Source organism: Choloepus didactylus, chromosome Y (genome assembly GCF_015220235.1).
Source record: "Choloepus didactylus isolate mChoDid1 chromosome Y, mChoDid1.pri, whole genome shotgun sequence".
Classification (NCBI taxonomy): Eukaryota; Metazoa; Chordata; class Mammalia; order Pilosa; family Megalonychidae; genus Choloepus; species Choloepus didactylus.
Genome location: NC_051335.1, coordinates 53,534,050 through 53,552,166, shown reverse-complemented (window position 1 = coordinate 53,552,166; position 18,117 = coordinate 53,534,050). Strand labels below are relative to the sequence as shown.

The 18,117-nt window shown below is 37.4% G+C and overlaps 1 pseudogene; it reads left to right on the top strand.

The window, feature by feature from the left end:
- The first annotated feature begins 563 nt into the window (after positions 1–563).
- LOC119524138 overlaps positions 564–18,117 on the top strand; it is a 195,248-nt pseudogene continuing 177,694 nt past the window's right edge.

Below are 18,117 nucleotides of genomic sequence, written 5' to 3'. Positions count from 1 at the left end.
GTTTGCATTGATCATATGACAGACATTACATTGATAATTCACAGCAACAATATAATAAACAATAGAGCACAATTAACCAGAACATATGTACTACAATTCTATTAATAAGTGGTGTCATTGTCAAGTAAATGAGTTCCACCGTATAAGCAAAGGATTAGAAAATAAATGATGTGGGAACTCCAGGCACAGGGCATTCACCAATGGCCTTGAAGATTGCATACAGCAGCTTGTATGACCTAAGTCAGTTACGGTTTGACCTATTCTCCTTGTAGCATCAGGTGCTAAATGTAATCTGTACCCAAAACTACCTCCTCCCTGAGACTCCCTGAGATACTGTTATCTCTATAATCCTCCCCTCCTCCCTGTTGATAACAATCAACCCCTTCCTACATTGCACTAACCCACTCCCTGCCTTATGCTCTCATACCCATTGGAATGTTGAGCCCTTATAACCAGCTTATTCATCCCTCCAAAGTGTGGACTATTTCCACATTGTGCTCTGAACTGGCCACCATTCAAAGCAGCTTCTGGATCCATTCCGAGAAGCTCCTGATTTCAGGGCAATGCGGCTCAACATCCCTACCCTGCAGGTAAGCCCGATAATAAAAGCTCATGTCTCAGAATACATCTGGTGCTTTCTTTAGTCTTGGGCTGTGACAATTGGTGTGCCAGCCTGGAAATTAAAGAAATCCCAGCCACTGATGACATGAACTTAGGGAAGGGAAAGAGGAAGTCCCCAGGTGGGATACTGGGGTGGCCTGCAACACTTATGTGGGGAGGTGTCCTAGTTTGCTAATGCTGCAGAATGCAAAACACCAGAGATGGATAGGCTTTTATAAAATGGGGGTTTATTTAGCTACACAGTTACAGTCTTAAGGCCACAAAGCGTCCAAGGCAACACATCAGCAATCGGGTACCCTCACCGGAGGATGGCCAATGGCATCCGGAAAACCTCTGTTAGCTAGGAAGGCAGCTGGCATCTGCTCCAAAGCTCTGGCCTCAAAATGGCTTTCTCCCAGGACACTCCTCTCTAGCAAGCTTGCTCCTCTTCAAAATATCACTCACAGCTGCACTCTCTTTTCTCTTTGAGTCAGCTCATTTATATAGCTCCACCGATCAAGGCCCACCCCGAATGGGTGGGGCCACACCTCCATGGGAACATCTCATCAAAATTATCTCCCACAGCTGGGTGGGACACACTCCAAGCAAATCTAACCAGCACCAAAACTTCTGCCCCACACAAGACTACAAAGATAATGGCATTTGGGGGACACAATACACTCAAACTGGCACAGGAGGGGTGGCTACCCTCTTAGATGAATCAGGTCTGCCAAAAGAGTATGGAGATGCATATCACTCCCTGGCTGGACTAATAGCCCTCTGGCTACAGGCTGCAGGTCTAGTAGGATTTCAAGAAAGAAAGGAAAGCCACGAGGCTGATGCAGCAATAGCCTGGCCATTCTTGGAGGCTGTGTGTGCAGCTACAGAAAAGGCCTTAATGGCTGATGTGGCAGTCTGCCACTTAGAAGAAGAATTGAAGTTAGATTGGGATATGCAATTTACCCAAGTCAAATTGAAAGACACTCTGGATAAAAGTTCATAAATATTTGCATGCCAGTACACTAGAGTAAGAGAGCATAAGCTGCCCAAAGAGCAAGTTAGGTATACCCAAGTTCCCCTGATTGGTTCCCTAAAGTGTGGGACCCTGTTGATTCCTCATCAGAAGATGATGAGCCCCTGTCTGACTAGGAAATTAAAACTAAGGAAAATAAGTGTGTGCATCCTCTGGTACAATAAAAGGTGCCTTCTTCCAGATGTTCTGTGGCAATACATCAGTATAATTTACCAGGGTCATTTAATAGCCCTGTCTGGCCAATGGAAAAATCTAATGGTACCTAGCAAATGGCTATTAATTATATCAAAATTTAAAAACTTCTTTGTTTTTAGTTGTGTTGAATATATCTACCTTGTTGCAGGATATGAGTACTCAATTTTGCCAATTTCACTTTGTGTTAAACCTTGTCAAAGCTTGCTTCACTATTTTAGATCCCTCTAGCCAGACTGTGTCCACCTTCACATGGGAAAACCAGCAATGGACATTTGCAGTGCTTCCACAAGGATACCTCCACAGTCCCACCATCTGCCATGAACTGGTAGCACAAGATTTAAAGAAAAGGACACCACCTATGTTTCACTATAATAATGATGCCATGCTAACCAGTAATTCTTTTTCAGAACTAGAAATTGCCACTAGCCGAGTGGTGACCCACCTTGAAAGTCAAGGATGGGTGATAATTACAAAAGCATGGACATTCTGTCAAGTTCTTGGGTATTGTCTGGTTAGGTAAAACTAAAGCTATTCCTTTAGCTGTTGTTGTTAAAATACAAAGTTATCCTATACTGCTAACTCTTCAACAATTAATAGCTTTTCTTGGTTTATTAGGTTATTGGAAACTGTTTATATTCTATTTAAAAAATTTAAAACTGTTGTATACCCTAATTAGAAAAGGAAAAGCATGGGAATGAGATTTTCCATGGCAGGCTGTGTTTATAAAAGCACAAGCATAGGCCTTAATGGGGGTGAACACTGATATATCCTGTGAATTGAATGTGGCCAGTGACAATATTGGCTTTGTGTGGGGTTTGTGGCAAAGGCAACAGGCTAACTCTGCAACTATTAGATTCTGGTCCCAACTTTGGAAGGGCACAAAACTCAAATATAGCCTATTGGAAAAAGCAATTGTGTGCAGCTTAAAGTGCTCTGTTACAAGTGGAAGGTTTAACTCAAAGGTGCCCAGTGGCTACACTCATACAGGGGTGGACACAGGAGACTATAAATAAGCCCCATTCAGGGGGTGCTCAGCTAAGCATGCTGACAAAATGGAAAGCCTACATCTTACAATGCTGAATTTTTAACAATAGCCCTGTGAGTGCAGAGATGCATGAAATTTTAGGACCAATCTCTCATGTGGAGGAGCAGCATGTCCTGCCTCCTTTTGATCTTCCTGAGGTGGCTTCTCCCATGGCCACCATTGATGGACAAGGGAGTATACTTGTCTCTGCATGGTATACTGACAGATTGGCACTTAGGCAACATGCTACCTGGATGGCCGTGACTGCCCAGCCAAGTATGACCATCATCTGGTGAGAGACTGGAATTTTGCAAAGCAGCCAATGGGCTGAGCTGTGGGCTGTATAGATGGTAATTGTCCATGAACCAGGAGACACCTTGACTGCTCACAAAATTGGGCCATATATTGAGGCCTCACAATACGGATGGCCACATGGAAGCAGGAGCAATGGATGGTGGTCGACCACCGCATATGGGTGAAGGAACTGTAAGAAGACATCTGGGTGGCCTGCCAGAAATATAAGGTAACTGCTTTCCATATTTCCTCCCATAATGTTAACTCATTGCCAGGTAATGGAGAAGTGGTTGCCCTAGTGAAATTCTGCAGCTTAACAGCATGAGGCAACTGAATGGCTGCATTGGAAAACTGAGCACCAAGGGTGCCAGACCACATGGAAGCTGGTGCAGCAGTTTCAGCTGCCTATCACCCAACAAGAGTTAAAAGGAGTAGAGGGCACTAGCTCCTCCTGCTCACTGTGACAGCCCAGAATGCTTCCTTACTGACTTGGACTCATTGGCTGAGACCAGATTCCTCTCACCTGGTGGCAAGTAGACTATATTGACCCCTTCATCTGTCCAAAGGGGCAAAATATACCTTCACCACTGTAGATACAGCTACAGGACTGCTGCTGGCCTTCCCAAGGGTCAAGGCCAACTAGCAAGCTGCCATATGTAGCTTAAAAAAATTAAGTGCTTTTTCCTTGATCACCACACACATGGACAGTGATGGGGGACCCCCTTCACTGGGCAATTAACCCAGGCCTGGGCTACAGAACATAGTGTCCTTTGGACTTTTCACTTTCCCTATAACCCCACAGCAGCTGGGTTAATTGAAAGAATGTATGGCATTTTAAAGGAACACTTAAAGGATGATAGAAACTCCTTATAACAATGGACTCAACAACTGTACCTGCGTTAACTCCAGACCCAAAGCAGCAGCCCCTACTCCTGTGGAAATGGTAACTATGGGGCCCATGGAAGTCTTACAAATTCAAATAAGGAGGCCAGCTGCCCTCAAGTTTCAGCAAGGCAGTGATAATAATCTGCTCTTGCCAGTGCCACAAAAACTAGAATTTGGGGAAGATAAGATCAATTGGCTCTGGTTCTGGCACATGCAGCCAAGCTGGTTGAGAATCCTAAGTCCATGGGATATTTACTGTGCCAAACATTATTTGTATTCCCCATCTGGGGCCCCCATCCCCCAGGGAAATGTATGCATAATTTTGCAACCCCAAACTAATGGTACATATGACCCTGAAGGGCTCCCCACATGGGGAGAAAGTAGGGCACTTAAGCAAAAACCCTTCACCTGGAATTCCTCTATCCATTAATGAAAACTCAGCTTATATATTGTTCCTACATGTGCTATTAATTCTTGTTAAAAATTGTATATTACTGTTTCAACAATGCATTAACTAAAATGTATTTAGCATTATTCTTACAAGTTTTAATTTTAGTGGTATTTGTCTGCTGTAGAATGTTTGCTTGAAAACAGTTTCCAAAAGTATTTTGGTAACTTAAATATATGAGATATAAAGAATGTTTTGTATGAAAAGGAAAAGGAATGTAGTTTTGTCCTAAATGACTGGTTGTTTCAGAATGGAAAAGAGAAAATGTAGGAAAATCCCATTCCCATGCTTTTCCTTTTCTAATTAGGGCATACAAATGTTTTAAAATTAGTACAAGATAGAGTATAAACTGTTTCCAATAACCTAATAAACCAAGAAAAGCTATTAATTGTTTAAAAGTAAGCAGCTTAGGATAACTTTGTATTTTAACAACAGCTGAAGGAATAGCCTAAGTTTTACCCAACCAGACAATACCCAAGAACTAGATAGGATAGTCAGGCTCTTCTGGAGGTTTCCACATTTGAAGGTATACTTTTGGAAGAACAGCAAGTGTCCATTGTTTTTTTATCCACACAGAGGTGGACACAGGCTGGCTGGAGGGATCCAAAATACTAAAATTAGCCTTAGCAAGGTTTAACACAAAGTGAAATTGGCTTAATTGAGTACTCCTATCCTTCAACAAGGTAGCTATATTAGGACAGCAACAAACAATGGAGGAGTTACTTTATTTATCTCTCTATAATCAATAGTCATTCTCTATGAGCCATTAGACATTTTTACTGGTGGGTGAAAGGCTCTCTGCACATATCATGTGATTAAGCAGCTCTTCCTTATAAAGTTTTACTGCCCAGCTTAATGAACCTTTGCTCCTTAGGTAATTTACTCCACAGTTTATGGGGTAAGACCCCTTCCTGCAGCCATACTACTTTGCATTGCTTTACCAGCCAATTAAAAATGAATGGGTGTCAATGTTGGTCCCCAGCAAGCACATCAGCTGCCACAGGGAAGGGTGAGTGGAGATTGTGGCTAGTTTGCTTATCTGATACCCAGCAAGCAAAGCGCTATCCATGCCACTATCCCATAGCCATAGCTACCAGTTCATTAATGGTTTTCCAGGTTTTTGTTGCTATTGGTTACTGATGTCTCTTAATTCAGTCAGGGAAATCTCCCAGGATGAAATGAGCAACTTTTGATTAGGAGCTGCTGCTATTGACCCACCATCTTCCCTTCTTGGGGGATCAGGGCATTGAATTTCCTCTGTTTTAACCCTTTATTGGACCAGAGGTCAAACATACTTATTCTCCTTAGTTTTAATTTCCCAGTTAGACTGGGGCTCCTCATCTTTCAATAAGGAATCAACAGGGCTCCACACTTTATGGTCCCAGTTATGGGAGGATGGAATATACCTACTTATCCTTTGGGCAGCTTATGCCCTTTTATTTTAGTGTTCTGACATGCCAGTATTTCTAAACTTTTATCCAGAGCATCTTTCAATTCTGCTTGTGCTAGCCTATCTCTTTCTAGCTTTAATTTATTTTCCAGGTTGCTTACAGCCACCTTTGCTGTTAAAGCATCCTCAGTAGTGGCATATACAGCCTCTAACAAAAACCAGCCTACTGCAGCCAGAATCTGGCAGCCCTTTTCTCCTTTCTGAATCCCCAATGCTCCTGTGGCCTGCTGCAGTATGTCTATTAATCCTGCTGGAGAGATGCAAGCACTGTTGTATTCCCTTGGTGAGTCCCATATATCCAGAATGGTAGCCACTTCTTCACACATTGATGTTCCAGGCCACCCTGGTATCCCTCCTGGGTCCAATGCTCCTGTGGCCTGATGTAGGATGGCTATTAGTCCAACTAGAGGGTTATGCATATTTCTATACTCCCTCAGCAGATTGCATTCATCTAGGATGGTAGCCACCCCTCCCTTCCCACACAGACATCAATTCATCTGGGAAGGTGGGCATCCCTCCCCACATAGATGTTGCAGACAACCCCAGTATCCCACACAGGGACTTCTCCTTTGCCTTCTCCAAGTTCATGTTATCAGTATCTGGGATTTCTTTAGTCTCCAGGCAGGTGGCTACTTGATTCTCCTGGCTGGATCCCCAATTGTCGCATCCTGTGAGGGCTTTGCCAGTCCCAAGGCCAAAGAAGACACTGAACATTTTCTGATACTTGAACTTTCATTCAGGGCTTACTTACAGGGTGGGAAGTTGAAAAGACATCATGATGGTTTGTTCATGCCAGGTGGCCATTGCGTATGCAGGGAAGTTGACCACATGCTTAAAGAAGACAGCAAGCCAGTTATAAGGGTTTGAGACAAAGATGTTCCTAAGAGTACAAGCACAGGAACTGAGTCTTGTGATGTGGGGAGGGGGAGTGATCTGATAGATAACCACCAGAGTGTTAAAAAGGAAGTAAACTATTAACACTTGATGGTGGGAGGTCTTGGGACCATTTACATCTTTCTCCTTTGTGAGACCAAGAATTTCTCACCTCCTGCTTACTTCTCACTTCACATTTTAAAGTTACATTTTAATGTTAATTTACCATTTTTTCTTTACTGGTTTACAAAGATGATAGTTTAAACATTAGTCCAGGTCATACAGACTGCTGTGCAATGACAGGTTCCACAGACTTGTTTTGCTCAGGCCAGGAGCTGCCACACCCTGTAAAAAATTAACATTTAGCTTTGGTATCACACCTTTGCTACAATTGATGAAAGAGTATTACAATGTTAATATTAACTATAGTCCTTAGTTTGCACTAATTGTATTTTTCCCATATACCACTCTAATATTAACACATTGTAATTGTGATGTAAGTTTGTTGTAGTTCCTGTAACAGCTTTCTTATATTTGTACAATAAACCATAGTCATCATCCACACAGGGTTCACTATGGTACACAGTCCCATATTTTAACCTCTAGCTTTCTTTCTTGTGACATACATGAACCCATATTTCCCCTTTCAACCATACTCACACTCAGCATTGTTAATTACATTTTCAATATTGTACTACAATCACCTCTACCATTTCCAAACATTTACAATCCACATATTAAAAATTCTATACAGCTTAAGAATCATTGACCAATTCTCTACCCTGTTTCTATCTACTGGTAACCTGTACTCTAGATTTTAACTGAAAAAGTATGCTTATTTTATTTAGTTCCTATCAGTGAGGCCATACAATATTTGTCTTTTTGTGTCTGGCTTAATTCACTCAACATACTGTCTTCAAGTTTCATCCATGTTGTCACACGCATCAGGACTTCATTTCTTCTTACAACTGTATAATATTCCATCATGTGTACACACTACACTTGTTTATCCACTCATCAGTTAAAGGATACTTGGGCTGTTTCCATCTTTTGATAATTGTGAATAATGCAGCTATGAACATCAGTGTGTAAATATCTGTTCACTTCCCTTCTCTCAGTTTTTCTTATATACCCAATAGCAGGAATGCTGGATCACATGCAATTATATACTTAGCTTCCTGAGGAACCACCAAACTGTGCACCTTCTTCATTTCCACCAGCAGTGGATGAAGGTTCCCATTTCTCCACATCTTCTCCAACAATTGTAGTTTTCTATTTTTTAATAGTGGCTGCTCTAGTAGGTGAAATGATATATCCATTGTGGTTTTCATTTGTGTTTCCCTAGGAGGTAGTGATGTTGAACATCTTTTCATGTGCTTTTAGCCATTTGATTTTCTCTTTGAAAAACTGTCTATTCAAGTACTTTGCCCATTTTTAATTAGGCTCTTTGTCTTTATTGTTTATTTGTAGGATTTATTTATATACTCTGGATATTAAACCCCTTATCATATATGTGGTTTCCAAATATTTTCTCCCATTGAGTAGATTGCATTTCCACTTTCTTGGCAAAGTCCTTTAAATTAAAAAAGAGTTTAATTTTAAGGAGGTACAATTTATTTTTTTCTTTCATTGCTTGTACTCTGGAAAATCTAAGAAACCACTGCCTACCATATGCTCTTGAAGATTCTTCCCTACAATTTCTTCTAGGAGTTATATGATCTGGGCAATCATATTATGTCTTTGATCAATTTTGAGTAAATTTTTTATAAGGTGTAAGATCAGGGACTTCTTTCATTCCTTTTGATATGGATATCTAATTCTCCCAGTACCGTTTGTTGAATAGACTTTTCTATCCCAGTTGAGTGGACTTGGCAGCCTTATCAAATATCAGTTGAACATAGATGTGAGGGTCAATTCATTTCCATTGGTTAATATATCAATCTTTATGCCATTACCATGCTCTTTTGATCATTATAGCTTTGTAATATGTCTTAAAGTCAGGAATGTGAGTCCTCCAACTTTATTTTTCTTGTCAAGATGTTCATGGCTATTGAGGAAGCTTACCTCTCAAATAAATTTGATAATCAGTTTTTCCATGTCTGCAAAGTAGGATGTTGGAATTTTGATTGTGTTTGCATTGAATCTGTAAATAAATTTGGGTAGAATTGACATCTTAATTATATTTAGTCTTCCAATCCATGAACACAGAATGCCCTTCCATCTATTTAGGTCTCTTTTGATATTTTAGCAAAATTGTGTGTTTTTTTTGAGTGCAGGTCCTTTATACCTAAGTTATATTTATTCATAGCTATTGATCCTTTTGGTTGCTATTGTAAATGGATTTTTTTCTTGATTTTCTCCTCAGATTACTCTTTACAAGTGTATAGAAACACCACTTGTTTTTACATGTTGATCTTGTATCCTGCTTCTTTGCTGAATTCATATATTAACTCTATGAGCTTTCTTGTAGATTTTTAGGGACTTTCTTATATATAATCTGGTCATCTGCACATAGTGAAAGTTTTACCTCTTACTTTCTTATTTGGATACCTTTGACTCCTTTTCTTTGCCTAATTGATCTAGTTAGAACTTCCAGCATGATGTTATGACAGTGGGCATCCTTGTCGTGTACCATATATTAGAAGAAAAGTTTACTGTCTTTCCCCATTGAGTACTACAATATCTGTGGTTTTCATATACACCTTTTATCATGATGTGGAAGTTCCTTTCTATTTCTATCTTTCCCAGTGTTTTTGTAAGGAAGTAATGATCAATTTTGTCAAATGCTTTTTCTGCATCAACTGAGATGATCATGTGTTTTTCCCCTTTAATTTGTTAATGTGGTATATTACATTTATTGATTTGCTTGTGTTGAACCAACATTGCATACCTGGGATAGATCCTACTTGATCATGGTGTATAATTCTTATGATGTGCTATTTGATTTGACTTGCTAATGTTTTTTTTTTTTTTTTGAGAATTTTTACATCTATATTCCATACAGAAGTTTGTAATTTTCTTTCTTGAACTATCTTTATCTGGCTTTGGTATTAGGATGATGTTAACTAAGTTAGGTAGTGTTCCTTCCTTTTCAACTTCTCAGATTTTGAGCAGGATTGCCATTAATCATTTATGGAATAATTGAGATACTTCACCTATGAAACCATCTGGTTTGGACTTTCGCTTGTGAAGAGGCTTCTGATGATCATTTCAATCTCTTTACTTGTGATTGATTTGTTGAGGTCTTCTATTTCTTCTAGAATCAGTGAAAGTTGTTCCTGTGTTTCTAGGAAATTGTCCATTTCATCTAAGTTGTATAACTGTTGGCATATAATTTTTCATGGTATCCTCTTATGAATTTTATGTTTCTCTGGGACAGTAGTAATGACATTGTTGATTTTGTTTATTTGAATCTTCTCCCATTTTTTCCTTGTCAGTCTAGCCAATTGTCAATTTTATTGATCTTTTCAAAGAATCAAATTTTGTTTTTTTAATCTCTATATTTTTTTATTCTTGATTTCATTTATTTCTGCTCCAATCTTGATATTTCTTTTGTTCTTCCTGCTTTGGAATTAGTTTGCCATTCTGTTTTCTAGTTCCTCTAGGTGTACAGTTAGGTCTTCAATTTTAGCTCTTTATTCATTTTTAATGTAGTCATTTAGGGCTATACATTTCATTCTCAATACTGCTTTCACTGTATCCCATAAGTTTTGATGTGTTGGGTTCTCTTTTTCATTTTTCTCCAAATATTTTTTCATTTCTCTTGTAATTTCTTCTGTGACCCAGTGATTGTTGAAGAGTGTGCTGTTTAACCACCATATATTTGTGAACTTTCAAGTTCATCAGTTATTGATTTCCACCTTCATTCCATTATGATCATACAAAGTGATTGGCATAATTTCAATCTTTTTTTAATTTATTGAGAACTGTTTTGGGACCCAATGAGTGGTCTATCCTGGAGAATGTTCCATGAGTACTTGAGAAGAATATGTTTACCCCTTTCTGGGGGTGCAATATTGTATATATGTCTCTTAGGTCTAGTTCATTTAACATGTTAGGCAAGTTCTCTGTTTCCTTATTAAGACTATGTCTAGATGTTCTAAGTATTGATGAGAGTGGTATATTGAAGTCTCCAACTATTATTGTAGAAAAGTCTATCTGTACCTTCAGTTTTGCCATTTTTTGCTTCATATACATTGGGGCAATATGGTTAGGTGCATAAATATTTATCATTGCAATTTCTTTTTGGTGAATTGACCCTTTTATTAGCATATAACATCATTCTTCATCTCTTTTAACAGTTTCGCATTTAAAGTCTATTTTTTTTTTAACATAGCTACACTATCCCTTTTCTGATTACTGTTGGCATGGAATATCTTTTTTCAACCTTTTGTTTTCAACCTACTTATGTACCTGAGATTCAAGTGTGTCTTTTGTAGACAGCATATAGGTGGATCATGCTTTGTTATTCATTCTGCCAATCTGTGTCTTTCAATTGGCAGAATACAAAATGCAATGATAAAAGTGATTAAAATTCAATTATATTACCATATAGGCAGTATTTACTTCAACCATTTTAACATTTGGATTTTATATATCACATTTTATCTTCTTTTTTTACTGTTCCATTTACCCTTACTGATAATATTCACTTATGCACTCTTTTCCAAACCTCTGCCTTCTGTGTTTTCCTTTCATCCTGTAGAAGTTCCTTTCATATTCCTTGTAGGACATGTCTCTTGTTGACAAACTCTCTCAGTTTCTGTTCATCTGTGAATATTTCTAACCTCTCCTCATTTTGAAGGAAAGTTTTGCCAGATAAAGAATTTGGGACTGGCAGTTTTTCTCCTTCAGTGTTTAAATACATCATATTACTGTCTTCACACATCCATGGTTTCTGATGAGAAATTGACACTTAGTCTCATTGCATTTCCCTTGCATGTGATGAATCTCTTTTCTCTTGCTGCTTTCATAATTCTCTTCTTATCTTTGGCATTTGACATTCTGATTAATATGTGTCTTTGAGTCAGTCCACTAGGATTTATTCTGTTTTATCTATGGCTGTGCTTCTTGGACATGTACATTTGTCTTTCAAGACATTTGAGGGATTTTCAGCCATTATTTCCTCAAAAAATTCTTTCTGCCCCTTTCCCTTCTCTTCTTCTTCTAAGACATTCATGACAAGTATATTTGTGTGTTTCATGCTGTCTTTCAGTGCTCAGAAGACCTGCTCAATTTTTTTTCCATTCTTTTCTCTATCTGTTCTTTTGTCTGTAACATTTTAGATGTCCTATCCTCTTCTTTGATTGCTGATCCTTTCTTCTGTCTGCCCAAATCTACTGTTGTGTGAGTAATGTATTTTTAATCTCTTAAACTGTGCCTTTCATTTTCAGAAGTTCTGTTATCTTTTAAACATCTTTTTAATTTGAAATATAACATTCAGAAGAGTGATAAATTTCAAAATACAGTTTAACAAGTAATTATAGAGCAAACTTAAAAGTCTAGTATGTGTTGCAGTTCCACAATTTTGGTTATTTCCTTCTAGATGTTCTAATATATTATATTAAAAAGAAATATCTATATAATGATTCAGCAGTCATAATCATTTGCTAAATCCTATCTTCTCTGTTATATCTCCTCCATCTCATTTTATAATTCTCTCAATCTTCAAGGATATTTGGGCAATGATCATCCTAACTCCTTCATGTAGAAAAGGGGTGTTGACATTATGGGGTAACAGGATTCAACTGATTGATATTCTCAGAGAGACTGTTACCTCTGGATTTCAGGGCTTATCTGGTGTAGGAAAAACCTGGAGGTTTCAAATTTCTGATAAGTAAACTTAGTGAGTGAAACTTTTATAGAGTCTCAACTAGAGCCCTAGATAGTCTTTAAGGTTTTCAGGAATACTGTTTTTGGGGGCTTGGCATAACATGGCAATTTGCAATACCTAGCTGAAGCTTGCATAATAGTAACCTCCAGAATAACCTCTCAACTCTATTTGAAATCTCTTAGGCACTGGAACCTTATTTTGTTACATTTCTTTTCCCATTTTTGGTCAAGAAGCCATTGTCAATCCCATTATGCCAGAGACAGGCTCATCCCTGGGAGTCATGTCCCACACTTCCAGGGAGATTTACACCCCTGAAAATCATGCCTCAGCTGGGGGGGGGGGTATTTCATTTATTTTCAGAGTTTTACTTAGAGAGAGAGAGAGACTGAGGCCACATCTGAGTGACAAAAGAAGTTCTCTGGAGTGACTCTTAGGCATCATTATAAGCAGGCTTAGTTTCCCCATTGCTGAAATAATTTTCATAACAAGCCTCACAATTGAGGGCTTGGCTTATGAAATTGGGAGTCCCTAGTTCTTGAGACAGTTTCAGGAATTTCCCAGGTGGGGAAGTTTAATAATTCCATAGTTTTTCTCCCTTCCCTCAAGAGACCTTGCAAATACTTTCTTGTTATCTGTTTAACATACCCCGGAATGTATCAGGTATTACGTTAAGCTATACAGACTTCCAGTTCTCATTGCCTATTTTAGAATCCATGTATTTAGGTTGTTTAAATGAACTGGCCAGACAGGTTAAGTTAGATTGTGTGCTACAGAAAATTTCAATTTTGTACAAAATAAATATCTCTTCCTTTGATCTCACACAGAAAGTGAAGTTTTCGAATACAGACAATAGCATCCTTTACCCCATATTCTGATTTACATTCATCTGAACAAGATCAGCTTGTTCCTATCTCTAATTGAAGCCTGATCTCTTTTTCAGCTTCTTTAACAGTTCTGTATAGAGTAGTGCTGACTTTTCAAAGCTGCAGAACTCTACCTCTGATTCTTAGGTGTAACACATGTACCCAAAGTTCCAGGGAAATACCAGGTTATACACATAGAGCACAGCATCTCAGAATTTAGAAATAATACTTAAAACTCAGGAATAAATGTGACTGCTCTAACAGTTTACAATCTAGGCACTAATTTTCTTATAAGTATTTTCTAAATGAGACCATATGATATTTGTCCTTTTGTTTCTGGCTTATTTGGCTGAACATAATGTCCCCAAGATTCATTCACCTCTTCCATGCCTCTCAATTTCCTTCCTTTCTGTAGCAGAACAATATCCCATCATATGTATGTACACAGTTCACTCCTCCACTCTTCTGTTGATGTACACTTTGGACTCCTCCATTCATTGGCTATTGTGAATAATGCTGCCTTAAGGATCAGTATGAAAATGTCTATTTGAGACCCTGCTTTCAGTTCTTCGCAGTATATTCCTAGTAATGGGATTGCCTAATTAGATGTCAATCCTAAGCCTCCTGTGGATCCACTACACTACCCTTCAGAGCGGCAGCACCATTCATTTATCCTACCAACATTGAATAGGTACACCTCTCTCTCCGTATTTTCTCTGGCACTTGAATCTTTTTCTTTCTTTCTTTCTTTGTTTATTTTGAATCTGCAGGTTTTGTTAAGATATAGTCATATAGTGTATATTGTATCCAAAATAATGTCTCACATTTAAATTAAACCTCAGTAACAAGTTTGTACATATTAAGTATCCACTCCCCCTTCTCTAGCTTCTAAGTCCCCTATATTCTACATTTTAAGACTTTCAGTTTACATTTTTAGGAGGTTCATATTAGTGAAATCATACTATATATACCCCTTTGTGCCTGGCTTATTTCACTCAGCATTTTGTCCTAAATCTTCATCCATGCTGTCACATGCTTCAGGACCTCATTCTTTCTTACCACTGCATAATATTCTATTATATGTATATATCACATTTTGTTCATCCACTCATCTGTTAATGAGCATTTCGATTGTTTCCGTCTTTTGGCAATTGTGAAAAATTATGCTAAGAACATTGGTGTGCAAATGTATGCTTGTGTCACTGCTTTCAGATCTTCTGGGAATATACAAGGTAGTGGAATTGCCAGGTCATAGGGCAACTCACTGGTTTTCTGAGGAACTGCTAAATGATCTTCCACAGCAGCTGTACCATTATACAATACCACCAGCAGTGAATAAGTATTCCAATTTTTCCACATCTCCAACATTTATAGTTTCCTGTTTGTTAATGGCACCCATTGTTATAGGTGTGAGATGATATCTCATTGTGGTATTGATTTGCATTTCCATAATAGCTAATGAAGATGAATATCTTTTCATGTGCTTTTTAGCCATTTGTATTTCCTCTTCAGAAAAATGTCTGCATGTATCTTTTTCCCATTGTATAAAGGGGTTGTTTATTCTTTTGTTGTTGAGTTGTAGGATTTATTTATATATACTGGATGTCAAACCTTTATCACATATATGGTTTCCAAATATTTTCTTCCATTGAATTGGCTGCCTCTTCATCTTTTTGTCAAAATTCTTTGAGACACAAAAGCATTTGATTTTGAGGAGTTCCTATTTATGTATTTTTTCTTTCACATTTTATGCCTTCAGTGTAAGGTCTAATAAGCTACCTCCTATTACTAGGTCTTGAAGATGTTTCCCCATATTTTCTTACAGGAACTTTATGTTACTGGCTCTTATATTTAAGTCTTTGATACAACTTGGGTTAATTTTCTATAGGGTGTGATATAGGGGTATACTTTCATTCTTCTGAATATGGATGTCCAGTTCTCTCAGTCCCATTTGTTGAAGAGACTATTCTTTCCCAGTTCAGTGGATTGGGGGCCTTGTCAAAAATCAATTGACCATAATTCTGGGGGACTATTTCTGAACTTCAGTTTGATTCCATTGATCAATATGTCTATTTTTGTACCAATACCATGCTGTTTTTACCACTGTGACTTTATAATAAGCTTTAAAGCCAGAAAGTATAAGTCATCCACTTTGTTCATTTTTTTAGGAGGTTTTGACAATTCAAGTTCCCTGTCCCTTCCAAATAAATTTGATAACTAGCTTTTCCAAGTCTGCAGAATAGATTGTTGGAATTTTTATTAGTATTGTGTTGAATCTGTAAGTCAGTTTGGGTAGAATTGATATCTTAATGACTTTAGCCTTCCCATCTATGAACATGGAATATATTTCCACCTATTTAGGTCTTCTTTGATTTCCTTTAGCAACATTTTGTAGGTTGTTTGTGCATTTCTAGGAAATTATCCATTTCCTGAAAGTTGTCTAGTTTGTTGGCATGGAGTTGTTCCTAGTATCCTTTTATGATCTTTTTCATTTCTACAGGGTCAGTGGTAATGGCCTCCCTCTTATATTTTATTTTATGTATTTGAAATTTCTCTTATTCTTTTTGTTATTCTAGCTAAGCATTTGCCAATTTTTATTTTATCTTCTCAAAGAACCAACTTTTGGTTTTATTGCTTCTCTCTACTATTTATTTTGTTCTCTATTTCATTTATTTCCTCTCCAATCTGTTATTTCTTTCCTTCTGCTTGTTTTGGGATTAGTTTTCTGTGTTATTTTCCCAGTTTCTGCTGTTGTTTAGTTAAGTTATTGGTTTAAGCTCTTTATTCATTTTTAATGTAGGAATTCAGAGCTATAAATTTCCCTCTCAGCACTGGTAGTGCTGCATTCCATAAGATCTGATATGTTGTGTTCTCATTTTCATTTATCTCAAATTATTTACTGATTTACATTGTAATTCCTTTTTTGACCCCGTGATTGTTTAAGAGAATGTTGTTTAACATCCATATAATTGTGAATTTTCCAGTTCCCCATCTGTTATTGATTTCCAGCTTCATCCCATTATGGTCAGATAATTTTTTGTGTAATTTCAGTTTCTTTTAATGTATTGATATGTTTTTTGCCACAACATATCGTCTATCCTGGAAAATGTTCCATGAGCACTTGAGGAGAATGAATATCCTGCTGCTTTTGAGTTCAATATGCTATATGTGACAGGTCTATTTCATTTACTACATTATTTAGCTTCTCTGTTTCCTTATTAATCCTGTGTTTATATGTTCTATCTATTGAAAACAGTTGTGTGTTGAAGTCTCCCACTATTATTGTAGAGACATCTATTACTTCCTTCAGGTTTGCCAGTGGTTGCCTCATGTATTTTGGGACACCTAGATTGGGTGCATATATATTTGTGATTGTTATGTCTTCTTGATAAGTTGCCCCTATATTAGTATAAAAGATCTTCTTTGTCTCTTATAACATTTTGCATTTGAAGTCTATTTTGCCTGATATTAGCATAGCTACCCTAGATTATTATTATTATTATTTTTTTTTTTTTGGTTACTCCATGTGTGAAATATTTTTTCCCATCCTTTCAGTTTCAAGTTATTTGTGTCTTTGGTTCTAAAAGGATTCTTTTGTAAACAGCATACATATGGATCATATTTTTTTATCCATTCTACAAATCTGTGTCTTTTGATTGTGGAGTTTAAACCGTTAACATTCAATGGTATTATTGCAGAAGCAGTACTTACTTGAACCGCTTTATCCTTTGGCTTTTATTTGTCAGATCTATTTTTTCTCTCTTTTTATATTTTTAGTTAACCTTACTGGTAATCTTCATTTCTGTATTCCCCTATAGGCCTCTCTCCTGTCTTTCCTTTTCAGCCAGCAACGCTCTCTTTAGTATTTCTTATAAGGCAGACTTGTTTTTAAAAATCTCTCTCATCTTCTGTGAATATTTTTTAACTTTCTATCATTTTTGGAGGACATCTGTACTGGATAAAGAATTCTTGGCAGGCATTTTTTCTCTTTCAGTATCTTAAATATATCATACCACTGACTTCTTGCCTCCATGATTTCTGATGAGAAATCAACACATTCTTATTTAGCTTCCCATGTATGTGGTGAATCATTTTTCTCTTGTTGCTTTCGGAATTCTCCCTTCCTCTTTGGCATTGGACAGTCTAATTAATATGTGTATTGGAGTGAGTCTAATTGAATTTATTCTGTTTAAATTATGTTGGGTGTCTTGGGTTTGCATATTTATGTCTTCTATAAGGTTTGGGAAAATTTCAGCCGTTAATTCCTCAAATGTTCTTCCTGGCACTTTTGCGTTCTCTTTTTCTCTGGGACAACCACAATGAGTAGTTTGTGCACTCCATTTTGTCACCTGTTTCCCTGGGACCCAAATCAAATTTGTCCATCTTTTCTCCTTTTTTCTTTTGTCTGGATTTGATCCTCTTCTAGGAGATTTCCTTTTGCTTTTTCAAATATGCTGTTTTAGGTCTCTAGTGTATTTTTAATTTAATCTATGGTGTCTTTCATTTCCATAAGATCTGTTTTTTTATGAATTCTTTCAAACTTTCTTTATGCTTATCCAGTGTTTTCTTAATAACCTTTATCACTTTAGCCATCTTATTGAATTTGTTTATGAAATTTG